General features: G+C 43.1%; 1 pseudogene; it reads left to right on the top strand.

Annotated features, from left to right (window-relative positions):
* Positions 1-22497: 22497 nt before the first annotated feature.
* Positions 22498-23984, top strand: part of LOC141171867 (uncharacterized) — a 60619-nt pseudogene continuing 59132 nt past the window's right edge.

Below are 23984 nucleotides of genomic sequence, written 5' to 3'. Positions count from 1 at the left end.
CTCAGCATTCACAACATCTTTACCTTCTGAGATTTCTGGATATCGGTTGCTCCTTCTTGTAACCTTTGAGAGTCTCTTTGATTTATAAATATGAAAAGTGTTTATTAAGAAAGAATTCATAATTACGATGTCTTGATTGAAGTCTTCATTTCCTAATCTGATACCAAATCTGGCAATTTTCCTAACCTATAATATCACAGCGCACCATAGCAATCAATAATATCCATCTAATTATTATCAAAACATTAAAATAAATTATATTTGGAATAATAAACAATAATAGATAGTAATTCATTATTAATCAAGTTCTTCATGTGATAGAATATTTTTATGTCATAGGTGAAATTACCTTTTCCAACCCATAGGAGTCAGTGTGTTTTTTATATCTTTATTAAACCAATAATACCAAAGAATGTATACTCATGGACCAAAATGAATAAATATATGAATGAATGAATGCAAGAATGAATGAATGACTGGTTGTGTTTACTCAGAAAATGTAAACCTTTTTCTTCTTATATTGGAACCATATCATTATATTTAATGAAGCAATATTCTTGTACTAGACATTACTTTATTAAATATTAATGTGTTTTCTCAATTGAGATATTGAACTGAAAGAAAATAAAAAAATGAGAATTAAAAATAAAAAAGGGAAAAATAAGAAGTAAGAATAAAATTTAAAAATGAAAAATAAAATTAAGAATAAAAATAAAAATAAGGCCTTTATATTTTAATGACAAATGCAGAGTAATTATATTTTCCATGAAAATAACCTTATATTTCCATTATCTGGATGATTTCATATTTGTCATAACCTTGTATTACCAAAAATCATTCAATTATGCAACTTTGCATGTAATACCCTTCTTAATTATACCATTGTACCTTATTAATATTTCTTCTTAATTAAAATGTGTGAAAAATAAGTATTGATCAAAAGTGATTATGTAATCAGGATCAAAAAACACATTTTTCCCCCTTAAAACAAAAAATATTATTTTATAAAATAATTTATGTATATATCAGAACCAAATTAAAAATAATTATTCTTCTATAAATATTTTGCATAAATTTCATATCGATGTGTAGCATATATTTGTCTGAAGAGGTGTGTACCTATTTAGGTAACCATTAAAAGAAAAGAAATATCCTTGAATGCTATAAAATTATCATGTGGAAAAATTATTCTAAATGTAAATTTGCTTTGTAAACCATTTTGATGTGTGGTTGCCCTTATCCACTATTAGCTAAATCAAGAAATAATATATATCTATATATATATATATTATGTAGATAATAATTATGTATCATAATTTTCTCAGAATTAAATATATTTTTGTACCTTCACATAAACAAAAGTTTTTTTTCCTTGCACACATGAGGCCTCACATTCAGTTAGCAGCTGCTCACATTAATCACATTTCACTCTGACTGTCACAGATTTATTTAACTCAAACATTTCACATATGAAGTTATAGATATATATATATATATATTTAACCCAAATTTTTTGTATCCTATTTATCAATGCACATTGTAAACTATTAAATTTAATGTCTTAATATTTATTTGAATATTTCCCAAGTACATATAATATAATATAATATAATATAATATAAGAGTAATTAGTTGGACCATCATTTATTTTTCAACAGGACAATGACCCCAAACACACCTCCAGGCTGTGTAAGGGCTATTTGACCAAGAAGGAGAGTGATGGGGGGCTACGCCAGATGACCTGGCCTCCACAGTCACCAGACCTGAACCCAATCGAGATGGTTTGGGGTGAGCTGGACCGCAGAGTGAAGGCAAAAGGGCCAACAAGTGCCAAGCATCTCTGGGAACTCCTTCAAGATTGTTGGAAGACCATTTCCGGTGACTACCTCTTGAAGCTCATCAAGAGAATGCCAAGAGTGTGCAAAGCAGTCATCAAAGCAAAAGGTGGCTACTTTGAAGAACCTAGAATATAAGACATATTTTCAGTTGTTTCACACTTTTTTGTTAAGTATATAATTCCACATGTGTTAATTCATAGTTTTGATGCCTTCAGTGTGAATGTACAATTTTCATAGTCATGAAAATACAGAAAAATCTTTAAATGAGAAGATGTGTCCAAAGTTTTGGTCTGTACTTTATATATATTGTAGATACATATATATATATATATATATATATATATGAACTAGCAGATACTATGTAACTACACAATTTTACTGTATAAAATAATAAATAACTAATGATACATTGTATAACACTTTGATACAACATATAATTACAGTTTTTTTCTTGGCCATTCCCTAAACCAAATCTTATGTCTCTGTCAAAAACCTCCAGAAAAGCTCTGTTTAGAAAAGACATCTTTCTATCCTTCAAAAGCTCAGATAACTGACTGTCACTGTGAGCTGGTCGTCTCTGTCTCTGGTCGTCTCTGTCTCTGTTCGTCAATTTCAGCCATTTTTATTTTTAGAGAGTCACAGTTCTGACTGAGCTTTAACTCTTTCTGTGAAGGAATTGACTTTTGAATCATGTGATATGGCTTATAACATATATGAAATCTTCTGCGTATTTCATAGATTTCATTTTGAGGATGATTCATTGGCTTTTGGTAAGATTTATTTTCTGGTTTTACAAATTTAGCTGGATTTATTTTCTTTTCATGATTTTCATGTTTTCTTACATCAAGCAACTGCGCACATTCAAATAAAGATCTTTTTGTGACGCGATAACTCGAGATACTGGATTTACGAATTTGAATTTTTGTACAAAAGTTGTTATCATTTGTTGTAATTTTCCATTTTTGATGAGAGCTTTGTACAACCGTTCAAATATGGACATGAATGTAGATGTACATTCTTTCCTACCAATTCTTAATTTTTGCAAATAATCTGTTTGGGAAATCCTTTGTGGCACAATAAATTAAATATTTTAATCTGACCGAATCATTTTCCATTCATTAGGAGAGTCATTTTCACAGGGCATTAAATTTAAACGTCTGGAAAATGTCACAGGAATCCACATTTTAAATAATTGATTCCTCTCCTCAATGGATAAATTAAACTTATCAGAGAAGCTCTCAATTATCTCTGAATTTCTACAAACATGGATTTTGACATCATATTTTGGCATGATTTTGTATAATTTTAGCAAATTTTTCCTCATTTTAATTTGAAGTTGGGCCTCGGTAGCTCCTAAATTTTCTGCTATTTTTAGTGGCCCTTGTACGTCAGCTCCTCCTACGTCACTCATATCTCCGCCCACATCACCTAATATGTCAGTTTCTCATATGTCAATCATGTCTCCTCCCATGTCAGTTTTTTGTATGTCCGTCTCTTCGTCAGACCCAAGGTCACTTTCAGTTACAGTGTCTTACTTCTTGCTCAATGAATGGGCAGAGGGAGAGCGTGCGGTGGATGCCGGGTGTGATGCAGGGGAATAACCCCACCCACAAGAGGGACCATAGGCTGCAGCCTGGACTTGTCGTGACGTCAGCGGACGTCAGCACCGGCTGCAGCCGGGGGTCACGTGATGGCTGTGAGCGGCCAGTGATAGCGCCGCTCACAGGCAGTATCTGCAACACAAAGTAATTACAGAGATACTTATGCCCACATGCTGAATACATTGGGCAACTTAAAAAAAGTACTGGACAACCCCTTCAAGGAATGTTTCATAGGTTAGAGTAGGGCCCGGCCATACGAGTCTACCTTGTCGTGGTGGCGGCTTACAAAATCTTTTGGCCAAAACAAAAGCTACAGCTATGTGTGTGATCTGGTGTTCTATGGGAATTGTTAGGGTATGTGCACACAGTCAAGAGCAGCTGCGGGTTTGACATTGCGTGTTTATGCAGCATCAAACCTGCAGCGGCCAGATGTTACAGCATAGTGCATGGGATTTCTAGAAAATCGTGCCACTCAATTGCATAAAATTGATTGATAGCCGTGCGGCTATCTCGCATCTTCGGGGCCACAGGCGGCTCCTGACCGTGGGCACATACCCTTAATGTGTGATTGGTCAGGACGTGGTGCAGAAATGGAGTTTTTCCAAGAGTGGGCGGTGTGACTGTGGAAGGTTCGAGGAGGGGAGGCGGAGCTGGGGTGGAGCCTGGGCGGAGTCTCAAGGAGGCCCGAAAATTTTGCCAGTATGAGGCCTGAAATTCTTGGCACATATACATACACTCATATACTAATCTTTTATGATATCAGGTTCTTCTGGAGAACCCACTGTGGAGGACGGGACACAGCAGACAGGTCTGATTTCAGCTTCCTGCCCCTGCGTGCTGTCCAATGCTGTGAACTCTCCTCCCCCACCATCTACTGTTTGAGAAGATGCTGCTGGGAAGGGACCAGCAGGAGGCAGAAGACCCAGTGTAAGTCCCTGCAGGAGGACGAACACAGCAGCCAATGAGCGCTCTCATCAGTCTGATGGGGAAACGTTCATTGGCTGCCGCCTCTCCTGCATGACACGCCCCCTTTTTCAATGCCTGCACTCTGCCCTGGGTATCAAAAATCATTACGGGTGGGAGTGGACAGGGTTAAGCAACATCGGGACCCTTGACTGAGGGGCCCCATAGCAGCTATGTGGTCTATTGCCTGAGCAGTACGCCCCTTCCTGCATGGGCCCCCTCCACCTCTGGGCCCGGGTGCGGCTGCATCGGCGGTGTGTCCTCCCCTGGCTGAGCCCCTCGCTGCGGCTCTGAGCAAATGTAATATTATTTACACACAACCGAGCGGTAAAGAAATCAGTGAGAAACCTGTGGGATAAGAACGCCCATTACACCTCAGATGACTTCCCTGGTGGGTACAGTGTCCAAAATGGGGTCACTTTAGGGGGCTGTATGTTATTCACATCTCGGGGGGCTTTATCATTGGCCCCCACAAGTGAGGACTGCCAAACACAAACGGCTCCACTCCATACGCCTCGTACACGTTCCGCTCCGTACACCTCGTACACGCGCTGCTTCGCTCCGTACACCTCGTACACACGCGGCTCCGCTCCGTACACCTCGTACACACGCGGCTCCGCCCCGTACACCTACGGCTCTGCTCCGTACACCTCGTACACGCGCGGCTCTCCTCCGTACACCTCGTACACACGAGGCTCCGCTCCGTACACCTCGTACACACGCGGCTCGACTCCGTACACCTTGTACACACACGGCTCCGCTCTTTACACCTCGTACACACGCGGCTCCGCTCCGTACACACGCGGCTCTGCTCCGTACACATCATACATGCGCGGCTCTGCTCCGTACACCTCATACATGCGCGGCTCTGCTCCGTACACCTCGCACACGCGCGGCTCCGCTCCGTACGCCTCGTACACGCGCGGCTCCGCCCCGTACACCTCGTACACGCGCGGCTCCGCCCCGTACACCTCGTACACGCGCGGCTCTGTTCCGTACACCTCGTACACGCGTGGCTCCGCTCCGTACGCCTCGTACACAAGCGGCTCTGCTCCGTACACCTCGTACACGCGTGGCTCTGCTCCGTACGCCTCGTACACGCGCGGCTCTGCTCCGTACGCCTCGTACACGCGCGGCTCTGCTCCGTACGCCTCGTACACGCGCGGCTCTGCTCCGTACGCCTCGTACACGCGCGGCTCTGCTCCGTACGCCTCGTACACGCGCGGCTCTGCTCCGAACGCCTCGTACACGCGCGGCTCTGCTCCGAACGCCTCGTACACGCGCGGCTCTGCTCCGTACGCCTCGTACACGCGCGGCTCTGCTCCGTACGCCTCGTACACGCGCGGCTCTGCTCCGTACACCTCGTACACACGCGGCTCTGCTACATCCACACTGTAAACCCCTCCTGACCCCACACATAAACTTCAGCTCATCCAGCACCATGACAACCAGCACAGCAGAGTCCTGCATCCACTGAGGCCCCTGATCATGTGACCCCTGACTCCTCCCCTCCTGTGACCTCATCACAGCTCCTGTGCGCACACAACAGCCATATATGTGGTGACGGCTCTGCAGGTGGAGGTATGTGGAGACCCCATTACTGGGCGCATTAACCCGTTCAGCACGGAGACACTCTGGGGGTCTTGTGTTGCCCCTTTATAAGAATCATGAGGTTTCTGTTCTGTTTCCTGTAATAGATACATACGACCCAACTATGGAGACAGGAAGGGGGGAAACATATTGTTCTCATAGTACAGGACCCCACAGTGTAATGCCCCCATTATGCCCCTTATGCAGGATGTATGATGCCCCACACAGTGTAATGCCCCCATTATGCCCCTTATGCAGGATGTATAATGCCTCCACACAGTGTAATGCCCCTTATGCAGGATGTATGATGCCCCACACAGTGTAATGCCCCCATTATGCCCCTTATGTAGTATGTATGATGCCCCCACACAGTGTAATGCCCCCATTATGCCCCTTATGCAGTATGTATGATGCCCCACACAGTGTAATGCCCCATTATGCCCCTTATGCAGGATGTATGATGTCCCCACACAGTGTAATGCCCCATTATGCTCCTAATGCGGTATGTTTGATGCCCCCACACAGTGTAATGCCCCCTATGCAGGATGTATGATGCCCCACACAGTGTAATGCCCCATTATGCCCCTTATCCAGTATGCATAATGCCCCTACACAGTGTAATGCCCCCATTATTCCCCTTATGCAGGATGTATGATGCCCCCACACAGTGTAATGCCCCATTATGCCCCTTATGCAGGATGTATGATGCCACCACAGTGTAATGCCCCATTATGCCCCTTATACTGTATGTATGATGCCCCCACACAGTGTAATGCCCCCATTATGCCCCTTATGCAGGATGTATGATGCCCCACACAGTGTAATGCCCTTAATGCAGTATGTATGATGCCCCCACACAGTGTAATGCCCCCATTATGCCCCTTATGCAGGATGTATGATGCCCCCACACAGTGTAATGCCCCCATTATGCCCCTTATGCAGGATGTATGATGCCCCCACACAGTGTAATGCCCCTTATGCAGTATGTGTTATTCTGCCACCGATGTACGTGGGTGAGATATGTCTTAGGGATGTGAACATGGATCTCTGTATAAGCAATGGCAGATAGTGTTACTCACTAACCTGTGCTTCTATTTTTATGAACTCATTGTGGTAGTCCAGAAGGATGATGCAGTTATGAATTTCAACAAGTTTTATTCACAGTACCTTGATGAGATGAGGTGAGAGGTCAGGGAAGGTAAATGAAGATGCCATAGAAGTTAGTATTGATATTAGAAGCGCCAGGAAGAGGTAAAGAGAGAATCCTTATCCAGACCTGTAGCATGTGTTGTCTAAGATGGCACTGAGAGAAGAAGGAAGTGGAGGAAGGACGATAGGAGGAGTTGCAGACAGAAAGGTCTTATGGGTAAAATAGTGGTGATACATAAGCAACATATTATAACAACGGCCAGTAGATGGCAGCAAAGTACAGCAAATACAATATATGGTAAAACCATGTAACATTAGGAAAATGTTCCTGTAATGGCTGAAAGTCTCTGCAAACAATTAGCTGACAGCACACTCCCTGTTTGAAATCCCTGAATTTTACTATTTTAACAGTTTTGAGGTGGAGGTGCTTTCCTGAAGTACCCTGAGGGATACCTCAATCTGAAAGATAAAAACATTGCATGCAATGCAACAATAACATATAAACGAGGTAGACAAATGTCTATAACAGTTCCTGAAGTAATCCAAATGATAACCCATCTTCGGATTGGAGAAGCCACACTAGGCCAAACTGTCTCCAACCCAATTGTAATCCAATGGTTTAAGTTCCTGGTTGCATTCAAATGAGTGTCTTAAGTGGTCCGAAAGTTCCTTGAAAGTTCCATCTGGTTGAATGGATAGTTGTTAATTCTCAACCGACATAAGTAAGATAACCTCTGAAAGATTTGGGGTCATCTTGCTTCATGACTGTCACTTCCACTTTGCGTACCTTGCAATCTTCGCTTTGAATGTTTTTTGATATAAGTCGCATAGGCCATGCGTTTCTTTCCGCTTTCTGGTCTTTCACGAGGACAAGATCTCCTACTTGTAAGCTTGGTTTTACTTATTGCTATTTTCTTCGTGTTTGTAGGAGAGTAAGGTACTCCATCTTCCATCTACTCCAGAAACAGTTAGCCAGATGTTGTACGTGTTTCCAATGTCTCTCATATTTGTTGCCAGACACAGAGTCTCCAGGTGGGCTAGGAACGGTTCCAAGTTTATTGCAATGGCACGAACAATCCTTGTCCATCTGGAGAAGCGATCAAATCGCCGACAGTCCAAGCCAACCTTCTCCTTGGAAGTGGTGATGAGGGTGCTGACATCAGGATGGATCTCTGGGTCAACGTCTGGATCCTGAAGGCTGAAACTGTCTTCAACGGCAGTCTCTTCACACTGACTGAGAAGGAACTCCTGTCCGGTTAACCAAGAAGAATTTGCAAAAGCACCAACAGACACTGGCCTAGTAGCAAGGTCAGCAGGGTTAAGATGGGATGGAACATACTGCCATTGTTCAGGTTTGGACTATTTCCTGATCTTTTCAACTTTGTTACTGATATAGACATAGAAGCGTTTTGTCTGGTTGTATATGTAGTCCAGAACAACCTTGCTGTCTGTGTAGAATCTTGTGTCATCCACATGAATAGCTAGTTCACTCTGTATGACGTCTGCAATATCAATGGCTAGTACATCCCCACAGAGCTCAAGTCTGGGTATGGTGTGCTCGGGTTTAGGAGCCAATTTAGCCTTTCCAAATCGAAATCCAACATGGGCTTCATTGATTAGAGTGTATAACCTTCAAATAGGCAACAGCTGCAATAGCTTCAGTAGAGGCATCAGAGAATATATGAATCTCTTTCCTTTGACTCGTAGCAAGGGATGCTGGAGTGTTACAACGTGGTATGTGGATATTATCCAAGGCACAAAGAGATTCCCTCCATGTCTTCCACTTTAGTTGTTTGTCAGCAGGGAGTGGTACATCCCAGTCCTTAATAGACGCTGAGAGTTGTCTTAACAGAAGCTTGCCTTGTATAGTCAGGGGTGCAACAAATCCTAGTGGATTGTATAGACTGTTCACCACTGACAGAACCCCACGCTTAGTAAATGTTTTTTCTGCACCAATAACCTGAAAGCTGAAGGAGTCCTTTAACAAGTTCCATCTCAAGTCCAGGCTTCTCTGTACTGGTGGATTATCTGAGCCTAGATTCAAGTCTCTGAATTCTGCAGCATGATCATTAGGGTGAAAGGCCTTCATGACAACAGCACTATTGGAGGCAATTTTATGCAATCTTAAATGAACTTTAGAAAGCATACCTTGTGTCCGTTTGAGCAGATCCATGGCTTCTTCTGCTGTGGGCAGGGATTTGAGACCACTGTCCACATAGAAATGCCTTTCAATGAACTGTTAGCCACCTTCCCAAACTCTGATTCGGCATCTGAGCCAGTCCTACGTAGGCCATATGTAGCAACTGCAGAAGAAGCACTGTTTCCCAACACGTGCATCTTCATGTGGTTTTCAACCATTTCCTTGTTGGAGTCATTGTCTCAGTGCCATAAAAAATGGAGACAATTTCTGTGATCTTGTCACACGATGAAACAATGGAACATTTGTTCGATGTCAGCAGTAATGGCGACTGTCTCTTTTCTGAATCTCATGAGCACTCCCACCAGGTTATTTGTCAAGTTGGGGTCAGTGAGGAGAACATCGTTCAGAGATACACCATCATGTTTGGCACTTGAATCGAACACCACTCTGATTTGTTTAGGTTTTCTTGGATGATATACTCCAAAGGAAGGAAGATACCAGCATTCTTCATTGGCTTGCAAGAGTGGAGCTGGCTCTGCATGATCATTGCAAAATATCTTGTCCATAAAGGCTACGAAATGGTCCTTCATTTGTTTCTCAATGTTCTCTGCAGTGGGATGAACCTGGATAAGGCATGTTCTCGGTTGTTAAGAAGCTTGGCCATTGTAACTTTGAAGAGTAAGGGAGCAACCCACCGGTCAGATTGGTTCTTGAAGAATCCACTGTCCATTATTTTAATAATTGTCTTCTATGGTACGCGACCCTTTTGTCAACTTGTGTTGTGGGAAACTTGTGGGAAACACTGTTTTCCCTAAGTCATCACCATAGGGAGTAGGAATTATGTCAGGCTCTTTAATGAAGGTGGAGAACCTTTCTTTCACTTTGTAGTGATGAGAGCATGGTTTAAAGTGAGTTGTGCAACCATTTTGGAGTACATACGTTTTAAAGGAGCTGACTTTGGATGCCTTGTGACTCTTATCCTGACATACATTGCCGACGATTACCCAGCCTAGATCAAGTCTTTGGGCGTATGGAGCATCATCTGGGCCATTGCATTGTTGGCGCACCTTGTGGACCTTCGGAATGTCCCTCCCTTGTAGGATTAGAATATCAGCATTCATGTCCACAGGAGGAATTTCGTTAGGTGCCTCAAGTGGGGATGATGAAGCGTGGCTTCCGGAGTGGGAATTTCTTCCCTTTTATCGGGTATCTGGTCACATTCAATTAAAGTTGGCAAGGGTATGTGCACGTTTCTCTTGATTGAAGAGATAATGTACCCAGAGGCACTCCTACCAGAAGTCTCAATACGACCAAACAAGTGTTGAGGGTGTATGGAACCAGGTGTCCCTTTATATTGAAGATCTCAAACAGTTTGGGCTTTGCTAGAGACCTGTTACTTTGCTCATCTATTATGGCATACATTTTGGAGACCTTGTCAGGTTGTCCTTCTGGATAGACTTTGACCAGACATACTTTGGCACAGCATTTAGGACCAGTCCCTTCTCCACATACTGTACTTCAATACATGAGGAGGAAACAGCAGTTGCAGCTGGAACTTGTGGCTCTCCGCCATGCTTTTGAGCAGGATTGGATGCTGCAGAAGGTTGTGAATTGTGTGGAGCTGGTGTGGGATGCATGGATGTAACGTGTTTGTCACTACTGCATTTGGTGCACTTAACGACAGCCTTACAGTCTTTAACAAGGTAGTCTGAGGAGGAGCAACACTTATAACATATCCCAAGCTCCTTGAGAGTATCTCTGCATTACTGCAAAGTTTTTGCCCTGAGTCCACGACATTCCTAAAGTGGGTGAGGTCGTTTGCGGATAGGGCACATAAGGTTACTGTCCATAACTTTAGTAGCAATATTATTTGTTTTAGTGAAGGAGGGTGCAGTAAGTGGAACGTCAGTCTCTCACAAATACTGTGCCCCTTAACGCTCTAAGTTTGGTGGTAATGCTATCATACCTTGTCGATGATGACGATGAAGCTGGTGGAGTAGGTTCAGTGAAGTTGAAGCTGGGATCATTCTTCTTCCGTGCTTGATCACTGACGAACCTGGAAAAATATGAAAAGGGAGGAAAAGACACATTATGCTGTCTTTTATACCGTGAGCCGTGGTCTGCCCATTTACCCTGCATGCCATGTGGCAACTTTATCACTACTGGATTCACGCCATGAGCAGTATCAAGGTAACTCAGTCCTGAAAGACGTGGGTCTAATTTTGCCAATTCTATTTCCTTTAGCAGGTCACTCTCAGGTCTTGAAATTTTTGATTGTCCTTGTTAGTTATCTTTGGGAAAGTTTGCATTCTCTTAAATAAGGTTGACTCTATGGCTTCTGAGCTGCTGTAGGTTTGCTCCAGTCTCTGCAATAAGACCTGCATCTGAATAGTCCACATGAACTGCCCTTATTGTCTTGATACGCTCCATTGATTCAGGGCCTAACCAGTTAACAGCAAATCCAGTTGTTCCTTGCCGGTGAGGTTGAGGTCTTGCATTACTGCTTGAAAGGTCGATTTCCAGGCTCTATAATTTTCGGCACGATCATCAAGCTTTGAGAGACTGATGTTTATTAACTCCCTGCGAATCATGTATCTGGCAAATTCAGACTTGTCCGATCTCCCTGTCATAGTTGCAGGATTAGGGGAATGTAAGTTCTCTGCCTTATATGTCTGAGACGGATCAGGACGAAATGATGCGGCATGAGGGTTAAGTTGTGGTTTAGTCTCTATAGGGTCTGCTGGCTGCAGCCTAAGTTGTGGGTTATTGCTGCAAGCTACCTTGTCGGCAGTATGTGGTAACATCTTTTGCGTTGCAAATGCATCGGTGTGGTAGATTGGAGGTGGCGCTGGTACAGATGGTAAATGTTTTAGCACATAGTCTGTAGTTTGATCAGCATCTTGACCTAGTGCTTGTTCAAAGACTTTCAGTTTAGCGAGGGCTGCTGCTTCTTCCCTTTCTGCTTGGAGTATTTTTAATTGGGTTTCCATCTCAGATTCCTGCTTTTTTAATTGGGCTTCTACTTCAGCCTCCTTCCTAGCAAAGGAGCTTCTGACTCTAGCTTCCTCTGCAGACTCACGGATTTCCAGGATCTTGTCAGACAATGTTGACTTCCTGGAGTGAGATGATCCGGAAGACCGAGATGTGATTTTGGTCGACGTTGTACGATGTGACCTAACCTCTTGGAGGTGTGCAATGCGGAGTTCTGCCTTATCCTGGGCATCTCGCACTAATGAAGTCTTTTCTTGGAGTAGTCTTCCTTTCAGCCAGCTCTGCTGGGGCATCTTCCATGTCACAGTTACTCAGGATTGTGATGTACTTTGCAGACAGTCTCTGGTAGCGATCATAGGCGGCAGATAAACTATTCAATTTGGCGGTTAAATCTGCTGTGTCATTGTTAGTACGTGAAAGAGCTGCTAAATAATGATCAACTCTGCCCCATAAATGATCTGTGTTATCATGGAACTCATTCCTGGTTGTCTCCAGGTTCTCTCTGACCTTTTGTGTCAGTTTGGTTACACGTTTGGGTCGTACATCCAACTCTGCAGTAAGTGTGGACTCTGCTCCTGGGTCATCTGTGATGTCAGGAACATGGTGTGCTTCTCCCACAGAGGGATCCATGGTGCCTTTTGTGGACATGCTTTAGCTAAGATGGTGGATGGTCATAGACTTGCTAGCAGACAATGCATATGCACGCAGACACTGTAGACTTAGGTCTCTCATTACTATTCTGCCACCGATGTATGTTGGTGAGATGTGTCTGAGGGATGTGAACACGGAACTCTGTATAAGCAATGGCAGATAGCGTTACTCACTAACCTGTGCTTCTATTTTTATGAACTCATTGTGGTAGTCCAGTAGGATGATGTAGTTATGCATTTCATCAGGTTTTATTCACAGTACCTTGATGAGGTGAGGCCAGGGAAGGTGAATGGATGAAGATGCAGTAGAAGTTAGAATTGATGCTAGAAGCGTCAGAGGTAATGAGAGAATCCTTTCTCCAGACCTGAAACATGTGTTGTCCAAGATGGCACTGAGATGAGAAGAAAGTGGAGGAAGGGAGATAGGAGGAGTTGCAGACAGAAAGGTCTTATGGGTAAAATAGTGGTGATACATAAGCAACGTATTATAACAATGGCCAGTAGATGGCAGCAAAGTACAAAAAATACAGAGCGGCCAAAGACATCCCTGCGGAGCCCACAGAGGCATCCCGTAACGGGTCGAGTACAAAATTAAGGTCACCCCCTATCACCAGCCTACCCTCCCCAAATGCTTCTATCTGTTCAAGGTATCCGAGTAGCGAGGGATATTGCTTCGTGTTAGGCAGATAAAGAGAGACAAATGTGAATAGCTGGGAGTCTACTTTCCCCTTGAGCATTGCCAGTCTCCCCTCCTGGTCTGATCGGAATTCAATTGGCTCCCAGCCCAGTGAGCCGGAAATCAAGATAGCGGTTCCTTTAGATCTGGGATCATCTGACGGGGAGTGGTATACAGTAGGATATCTTTTGTCTGACAATTTAAACGGTTTATGGGTCGTATAGTGCATCTCCTGTAAGAAGACCACATGTAATTTTTTTCCCCTAAAAGGTGCAGAAGTATTGATCGCTTACCTGGACTATGTAGGCCTTTCACGTTGAGAGTACCTATCTTAAGTTCCGATGGCAGGATCCTGGTATTGGTCTCCATTGTGAACTAAGGATGTAGGAGAGACTACAGGGAATAAGGGGGGAAGGAGGGGAGCAGCAGAAAAGTATAGTCCGGGGATAGATCAGCAGGAGAAAAGAGAGGGGGGGGGGCAGGAAAGAAGAGGTGGAGTAGAAATAAAGAAAGGAGAAATGCAAAATGAAAAAATGAAGAGAGAAAGAGAAAATAAAATGCAGAAGTTAGTGGTAGAAAAAGCTTATATCAAGCTTGCAGACTTCGGTAACGGCCCGAGTCTACAATAGGGAAACGGGAGATCGGGTAAATCACCACCGCGCAGTGATTGGACCCCTCAAGCCCAGAGATATTTTTTTCCCCACGTCTAGGAGTGATCCCCAGCAGCCAGTCTAGGCCACTGGTCTCCTTGACTGGGAGTCATAGTCTGTCGCCTATATATCTAGAAATGTATTAGCCCCGCCTCTAGGCAAGGGACAATTGTACATGTCTATATAATATTCTATTTAAACTCAAGTATAAGTCAGTCAGTAGTATGTAGAAGGGAGAACCCATATCTATATCTATGCTGCCCCGATACCTAGTAAACCCCTAGAGCTATATAAACAAAAATCACATAAGTAATACAAAAGCCATATGGGTATCTAGACAGGGAGGCAAATGAAATCAACAACAGATGTAACATATGACCGACCCTGAAGGGTCGAGGACTCTGTAAAAATACAACGTCCAGAGAGACAGGACAGCAGGCATCCCTCGACTTCTCTCAAGTGGGAGTGACATCCTCCTCCCTAGCGCTCGAAGGCTCCCTCTCCGATGCCCGACGACGTCTCGTCTGGGGGGTCGTCCTCTGTTGCTTCCCCCCCGAAGGGGGCCATAGTCCCCCGGTTGTATTGTCAGCCAGTCTGGAACATCAATAGGATCCATATCCAAGAATCAAAACAAATCCGGAAGTTCGTAGTGTTTTTTGAGGAGAAAGTTATCTGTGCCCTTGCGTATGATCACATGAAAGGGGTGCCCCCAACGATAGGATGCTCCCTCCTCCTTGATTTTAACCAATAGGGAGTATAGAGCTCTTCTCATTGCTAGGGTGCGACTTGAGATATCTGGGAAAAGTTTGATCTTGGCCCCGTCGAGCGCCACAGGACCATGTGCCCATGCTTTTTGTATTATAGTGTCCTTGTCAGTAAAATAGTGGAGACGGCACACGACATCTCTGGGGGGTCAAGCGAGCCCCGACCTGGGCGGAAGACCCTGTGAACACGGTCAAAGGCACAAGGCAAATCTTCTGGACGCTCTAAGACTTTATTAAAAATCCCCCTGACAGTATCCTGCAGTGTGGAGGATGGCCAGTCCTCTGGGAGACCTTTAAGTCTTATATTGTTTCTTCTCTCTCTGTTCTGTTGGTCATCAAGGAGCAAGTATAGGTCGTTCCTTTGTGCATCAGCGTCCTCAGCTCGCTCCTCCAAAGCCTGGATTCTGCGTTTCAGGGAGAGGTGGGCCGCTTCAGTGTCATTCACTCTGGTTTTCACAGTGTTCAAGTCCTCCCGTACAGTCTCTATCTCCTGTCTATAGGACTGCTCCACAATATATTGTAAAACCATGTAACATTAGGAAAATGTTCCTGTTATGGGTGAAGTCTCTGCAAACAATTAGCTAACAGCACATGTATGATGCCCCCACACAGTGTAATGCCCCCATTATGCCCCTTATACTGGATGTATGATGGCTCCACACAGTGTAATGCCCCCATTATGCCCCTTATGCAGTATGTATGATGCCCGCCACACAGTGTAATGCCCCCATTATGCCCCTGTAATCAGGTGACCGGATACAAAGCACAGACAAACACAAGGTGGAAGTAACCAATATAATTATTTATGTCCCTGATATGGGGAAATTGTGATAACTATAGGAACAGTGAATAATGCAGAGCAGGGAAATTACAAGGTGAAATCTACAATATCAGATATACAATGAATTCTCCTGCTCAGTCTATCTGTAATAGCCACCTCTAAACGTATGTTACTTTATCTACTGACAAGGGTACTGGTCCCGACACATATAGGCCATTATACGCTCTGGCGTGGAACACATAACTACGACATGAGCAGTCACGGGTATGAGTGGGGAGGCGGCAATCAGTTTACCTGTCGTTTCAGTGTAAAGCAATTCACTTCCGGACATGCACACTAGGAGATGGACATTATCGGACCTCTAGCTCATGAGAAGTAGCGCAGGTGCAGTACATTATTGTAGACTGACTCCATTCTATATGTCCTGTGACAATTCACCTCTAGGTATGGGTATGGGTCTCCTAGTCTGGGGAGGGGTTTGGATGAAGTGGGATATTTAAACATGGACACCTGGCTATTAGGCACACTATGCTGAATATCATGTATCATCATCCCTGTATCAAGCCTCCTGATGAAGTTGGTGGGGAAACTCGTTGAGGCAGATTATTGAAACATTCTGAGTACCATACCCTTTCCTTTATACAGTGGGGAAACTTAGTATTTGATACACTGATGATTTTGCAAGCTTCCCCACCTATAAAGAATGGAGAGGTCTGTAATTTTTATCGTAGGTACACTTCAACTGTGAGAGACGGAATCTAAAAATAAAAAACAGAAAATCACATTGTATGATTTTTACAGAATTAATTTGCATTTTATTGCATGAAATAAATATTTAATACAATAGAAAAACAGAACTTAATATTACCCCTTTAAGAATATATGTACAGTGCCTACAAGTAGTATTCAACCCCCTGCAGATTTAGCTGGTTTGATAAGATGCAAATAAGTTAGAGCCTTCAAACTGCAAACGAGAGTAGGTTTTATGAACAGAAGCATAAATCTTACAAACCAAAAAGTTATGTTGCTCAGTTGAATTTTATTAAATTTTAAACATAAAAGTGTGGGTCAATTATTATTCAACCCCTATGTTTAATATTTTGTGGAATAACCCTTGTTTGCAATTACAGCTAATAATCGTCTTTTATAAGACCTGATCAGGTCGGCACAGGTCTGTGGAGTTATCTTGGCCCACTCCTCCATGCAGATCTTCTCCAAGTTATCTAGGTTCTTTGGGTGTCTCATGTGGACTTTATTCTTGAGCTCCTTCCACAAGTTTTCAATTGGGTTAAGGTCAGGAGACTGACTAGGCCACTCCAACACCTTGACTTTTTCCCTCTTGAACCAGGCCTTGGTTTTCTTGGCTGTGTGCTTTGGGTCGTTGTCTTGTTGGAAGATGAAATTACGACCCATCTTAAGATCCTTGATGGAGGAGCGGAGGTTCTTGGCCAAAATCTCCAGGTAGGCCGTGCTATCCATCTTCCCATGGATGCGGACCAGATGGCCAGGCCCCTTGGCTGAGAAACAGCCCCACAGCATGATGCTGCCACCACCATGCTTGACTGTAGGGATGGTATTCTTGGGGTCGTATGCAGTGCCATCCAGTCTCCAAACGTCACGTGTGTGGTTGGCACCAAAGATCTCGATCTTGGTCTCATCAGACCGTAGAACCTTGAACCAGTCTGTCTCAGAGTCCTCCAAGTGATCATGAGCAAACTGTAGACGAGCCTTGACATGACGCTTTGAAAGTAAAGGTACCTTACGGGCTCGTCTGGAACGGAGACCATTGCGGTGGAGTACGTTACTTATGGTATTGACTGAAACCAATGTCCCCACTGCCATGAGATCTTCCCGGAGCTCCTTCCTTGTAGTCCTTGGGTTAGCCTTGACTCTTCGGACAAGCCTGGCCTCAGCACGGGAGGACACTTTCAAAGGCTGTCCAGGCCGTGGAAGGCTAACAGTAGTTCCATAAGCCTTCCACTTACGGATGATGCTCCCAACAGTGGAGACAGGTAGGCCCAACTCCTTGGAAAGGGTTTTGTACCCCTTGCCAGCCTTGTGACCCTCCACGATCTTGTCTCTGATGGCCTTGGAATGCTCCTTTGTCTTTCCCATGTTGACCATGTCTGAGTGCTGTTCACAAGTTTGGGGAGGGTCTTAAATAGTCAGAAAAGGCTGGCAAAAGAGATCTTTAATCCACACATGTGAAGCTCATTATTCTTGGTGCCTGAACTACTTCTTAATACTTTAGGGGGACCAAACAGAATTCTTGTGGTTTGAGGGGTTGAATAATAAATGACACTCTGAATTAACTTTTAACGTTTTAAAAAAAAAAAAAAAAAAACAATATTTGCTGCAGTGCATTTCCCACTCCAGGCTGATCTACAGTACAAATGTCACAATGCCAAGTTAATTCCGCATGTGTCAACCAGCTAAATCTGCAGGGGGTTGAATACTACTTGTAGGCACTGTATGTTGTTCAGTTTTTAATACATATATTTATTAAAGGTTTAAGATTTTACCTTAGAGGGCTTTTCCCACAGTACTGCCCCCTAAACACACAATATGGTATGTGACGACAGCATTTAATCTTAATTACCCAGATGTAAATTCAGTAGGCCAGGAGACATAAGCTATTATCTTTATGTTGACTTTCGAATTTATGGGTTTTTTTTGGTCAAGAAGCATAGACTATTGTTTGTATGAGCCCTTATGTTGACACTTGAGGTGATATTTACTGCAACTTATTGTCTGCTATTCAAGACAATGACGCAGGGTCAGTGAACAATGAATGTTTGCTAAATATGTTGATTGACCATTGTGTGGGCCCTGTGACTTGTTGACCAGCAAAACAAAGAAGGGCGAACTATGCAGATTGATCAGATTGATTAAATGCACAAACAATGAGAGTTAACCGCATCCTACCTCCCTCTAACCTGTGGATGATGACCCGAGTCACAGATGTAAGTATAAAATGGGATTTCTATCGTTCTGCAAGAAGAATCAGAGACAACTACCAGAGCAACAGCTAGGACAACATGGCTCCATCATGAGGGACACAGATTTGACTTTCTACAGGATGTTAGCTTAGGGAACCACGACCCCAGCTGGAAGAACACAGATCTGTTACGTTGAATATCACTGAACCCATGGATATGTTTGGGGAAGCTAGAATTGTGCCGCTCTGGTCACCTGATCCCCAGGGATATATTTGGGGAAACCAGGTTGGGACCCTCCTGTCAACTGTTCCTATGGAGAAGTTTGGAATAGCCAAGTTGAGACCCTCTGGTCACCTGGAACCCATGGATATCTTCGGAGAAGCCAGTTTGGGACCCTCCGGTTATCTGATCACGTATCTCAATGGTCTGTCAGCTTCCTAAGCTTATCATTACCTCCTCTCTGTGGGTGCCTGCCAAAAGCAGGATGCCACTGGTGGGGGTATTTGGCCCTGTAAGCCCAAAAGTCGCAGCAGCTTTGGAAAACCATAGAGAGATGTGTTGACGCATAGACACAGTTTAATACATGGGCCAGGTGACTGAATGAGGATGTGTATTGCTTATAGATTAAGAGTATTGATTGAATAGATAGGAAACGGCTTGTTAAAGATCAAAGGGAATATCTTACACTCTTTAAAAATAGCATTATCCTTCACAGGTGCACATTCCTTTTATCCACACATAATTGCTGGACACTAAGGCACCAAAAGAAAATATAGAATATGGGAATTTCTATAAATTTGATTGTGATAGACATACAGTACAGACCAAAAGTTTGGACACACCTTCTCATTTAAAGATTTTTCTGTCATTTCATGACTATGAAAATTGTACATTCACACCGAAGGCATCAAAACTATGAATTAACACATGTGGAATTATATAGTTAACCAAAAAGTGTGAAACAACTGAAAATATGTTTGATATTCTAGGTTCTTCAAAGTAGCCACCTTTTGCTTTGATGACTGCTTTGCCCACTCTTGGCATTCTCTCTCTTCACACTATTAGAAGTTTGACATCCTTTTTTCTGATCATGTGTCCCTCCCATTCAGTCACAGGTGGTTTTAACTAGCTCTACCAGCCCATACATTGTAGGTTAAAAGCCCAAGCAGAGACATATTGTCCATACAGGCTTACAGCCCAAGAGAGGCATATCCAGTGGTAGCGTAGCATAGTGTAGTTTCCCATCATACGAAGGTGACCTTGGCATGGTTGATGGGCACACATAAATTGGCCAAATTATGCGCAAAAAACTTCATTTTTCAAAGAGACATTAATCTAGACATATTTCTTATATATTCATGTATGGTGTGCCGAAGTTCATTTCGCTATTGAGATTACGTTTTTCTTCAGAGCACCCGAATAGACCGGTGAGCGACCCCTCTTTTTTTCTATTTACTATTTTTGGGATCCCGCTCCTGGAGTATTGCAGCAGGTACGTGTTCACACTATTAGAAGTTTGACATCCTTTTTTCTGATCATGTGTCCCTCCCATTCAGTCACAGGTGGTTTTAACTAGCTCTACCAGCCCATACATTGTAGGTTAAAAGCCCAAGCAGAGACATATTGTCCATACAGGCTTACAGCCCAAGAGAGGCATATCCAGTGGTAGCGTAGCATAGTGTAGTTTCCCATCATACGAAGGTGACCTTGGCATGGTTGATGGGCACACATAAATTGGCCAAATTATGCGCAAAAAACCTTCATTTTTCAAAGAGACATTAATCTAGACATATTTCTTATATATTCATGTATGGTGTGCCGAAGTTCATTTCGCTATTGAGATTACGTTTTTCTTCAGAGCACCCGAATAGACCGGTGAGCGACCCCTCTTTTTTTCTATTTACTATTTTTGGGATCCCGCTCCTGGAGTATTGCAGCAGGTACGTGTTCACACTATTAGAAGTTTGACATCCTTTTTTCTGATCATGTGTCCCTCCCATTCAGTCACAGGTGGTTTTAACTAGCTCTACCAGCCCATACATTGTAGGTTAAAAGCCCAAGCAGAGACATATTGTCCATACAGGCTTACAGCCCAAGAGAGGCATATCCAGTGGTAGCGTAGCATAGTGTAGTTTCCCATCATACGAAGGTGACCTTGGCGTGGTTGATGGGCACACATAAATTGGCCAAATTATGCGCAAAAAACCTTCATTTTTCAAAGAGACATTAATCTAGACATATTTCTTATATATTCATGTATTGTGTGCCGAAGTTCATTTCGCTATTGAGATTACGTTTTTCTTCAGAGCACCCGAATAGACCGGTGAGCGACCCCTCTTTTTTTCTATTTACTATTTTTGGGATCCCGCTCCTGGAGTATTGCAGCAGGTACGTGTTCACACTATTAGAAGTTTGACATCCTTTTTTCTGATCATGTGTCCCTCCCATTCAGTCACAGGTGGTTTTAACTAGCTCTACCAGCCCATACATTGTAGGTTAAAAGCCCAAGCAGAGACATATTGTCCATACAGGCTTACAGCCCAAGAGAGGCATATCCAGTGGTAGCGTAGCATAGTGTAGTTTCCCATCATACGAAGGTGACCTTGGCGTGGTTGATGGGCACACATAAATTGGCCAAATTATGCGCAAAAAACCTTCATTTTTCAAAGAGACATTAATCTAGACATATTTCTTATATATTCATGTATGGTGTGCCGAAGTTCATTTCGCTATTAAAATGATGCCTAGGTTGATTAAATCCGTGCTATGGTTCTTGTGTAATCTTTACTTTTATTGCTAAAACTGATATTAATGCAGAAATTCTTTTGTAACCTTGGCCAGATCTGTGCTTTGCCACAATTCTGTCTCTGAGCTCCTTGGGCAGTTCCTTTGAGCTCATGATTCTCATTTGGTCTGACATGCACTGTGAGCTGTGAGGTCTTATATAGACAGGTGTGTGCCTTTCCAAATCAAGTCCTATCAGTTTAATTAAACACAGCTGGACTCCAATGAAAGAGTAGAACCATCTCAAGGAGGATCACAAGGAAATGGACAGCATGTGACTTAAATATGAGCAAAGGGTCTGAATACTTATGACCATGTGATATTTCAGTTTTTCTTTTTTAATAAATTTGCAAAAATTTCTACATTTCTGTCTTTTTTCAGTCACGATGGGGTGCAGAGTGTACTCTAATGAGAAAAAAATGAACTTTTTAGAATTTACCAAATGGCTGCAATGAAACAAAGAGTGAAAAACTTAAAGGGGTCTGAATACTTTCCGTACCCACTGTAAACCCCATAAAACATTGAACATGGAGACTTTGGTATCAAATAATTTCTGTCCATGTTGTTTATTCAAACAAAAAAAATCTTTGATAAAAGCCTCAAACTTCTGTGTGTGAATCTAACATGATAGAATTTTACAGTCCAGAGAAGACGGGAAACATTCATATAGACGGTCGGTGGTGATGTAGTCAGTGACGGACTCTGGCCAAATATGTTTCTAGAGCTGTAGTAGAAGATGAAGATGTCGTCCTCATCATGAAGTTATTTCTCATGTCACGTGTAATGAATATCTCCTGCAGTATTCCAGTGTCCGTAAATGAGATGAGATTTAGCGTTATAGAAGATGAGTCTATGAGAAATGTATTTAGCTACAGACTCCGAGGAAGAAACTGCTTGTTGTCTGTGGCCTAAAATATATAGGTTTTATTACCAGATGTAATGAAGAAAGATAAATACTGTAAAATAATTTAATCTCCTCATATGTTTCCCTTATTATCTCCAGTAATTGTATTATTACACAGGATTTTTATGATGTTACATCGGCTCATCATCTTCTCATTCAGGTTTCTACAATATCAGATCCTCTCAGTGAAGATCTTCTATATTAAGAGAATTTTTCTGAATCACCTATCAAGGATGGGCATGGACAGAGACAAGATGGCGGAGAGGATATTACACCTCACCCTAGAGATCCTCTTCCGGCTTACTGGAGAGGTGAGAGATTCTGATGACGTCACATTACATCATTCTTATCTATGGGAATAACAGATGGACAGAACTGGAGAGGTGAGGACTCTGGAAATGTCTGTAGTGAGATTTATTAATGTGTCTCTCCATAACCAGGATTACACAGTAGTGAAGAAGACCTCTAGTGAGCGCTGTCAGGACCCTGTGTCTGAGGGATGGGGAAGACCCCTGAGCCCAATCACGGGGCCTCCACCTCACCATCTGATACATGAGGACATTAATGACCAGAAGATCATAGAACTCACCTTCAAGATGATTGAGCTGTTGACTGAAGAGGTGACACTGCTGGGAATGCTGGGACATTATACAGTAACGCTATGAAGGGATCGGGGGATGACTCTATCATTGTATGTGTCAGGTTCCTATAAGGTGTCAGGACGTCACCATCTATTTCTCCATGGAAGAGTGGGAGTATTTAGAAGGACACAAAGATCTGTACAAGGACATCATGATGGAGGTTCCCCAGCCCCTCACATCACCAGGTAATAGACAGGACTAAACACACATGGGCTATAATTATCTGTATATAAACAATGAATTCAGTCCCTGTATGTGTTTCCTCCAGATCTATCCAGTAAGAGGACAACACCAGAGAGATGTCCCCGTCCTCTTCTTCCACTCGACTGTAAACAAGAAGATCCCAATGTTCCTCAGCATCATCAGGTAGATGGAGAGAAGGTGTCATGAGATCTCCCCTATGATGTGTAGACGGCTGTGAAGGTCTTGTGCTCAGTCTTGTTTTATCCACCAGCATTATATGTTTTATACGTCTGTAATGAGAACTGTGGAGATGGCAGGTTTAGACCTGATCATAGATGTGACTTCTCCATCTGTCTGTGAGTTTTACAATATTTGTTTCAGGGTGAAGATCTGACCCATATTAATACTACAGAGACATATGTGAGGGGTGATGAGCGGTGTAAGGAGGAGATTCCTACATATGACTACCCAGGTGAGTAGGAACCACTAAATGCAGAGAACTCACAGATTCTTCTCAGTCACCGGCTGTGGCTGCTTTATCAGTCGTGTAGTCTGGCGGTATCACAATCTTGTGATCACCATTTTGCCATTAGACCACAACATTCTCCTCCATCAAAAATTGTTCAAATGACTTTGGGTAACGAAAGCCCTTTTCTATAGAACTTACAACCCGGAGGATCCACCTATTCCCTGGGATTAGAAGATCTTGACTCTTACCTGCCCAGATCTGTAAACTACAA

This window comes from Phyllobates terribilis, unplaced genomic scaffold (assembly GCF_046119375.1).
Source record: "Phyllobates terribilis strain yellow unplaced genomic scaffold, ASM4611937v1 Scaffold_12__6_contigs__length_324123572, whole genome shotgun sequence".
Taxonomy (NCBI): domain Eukaryota; kingdom Metazoa; phylum Chordata; class Amphibia; order Anura; family Dendrobatidae; genus Phyllobates; species Phyllobates terribilis.
The sequence above is the reverse complement of the archived record's forward strand: the minus strand, read 5'-3'. Positions and strand labels throughout refer to the sequence as shown.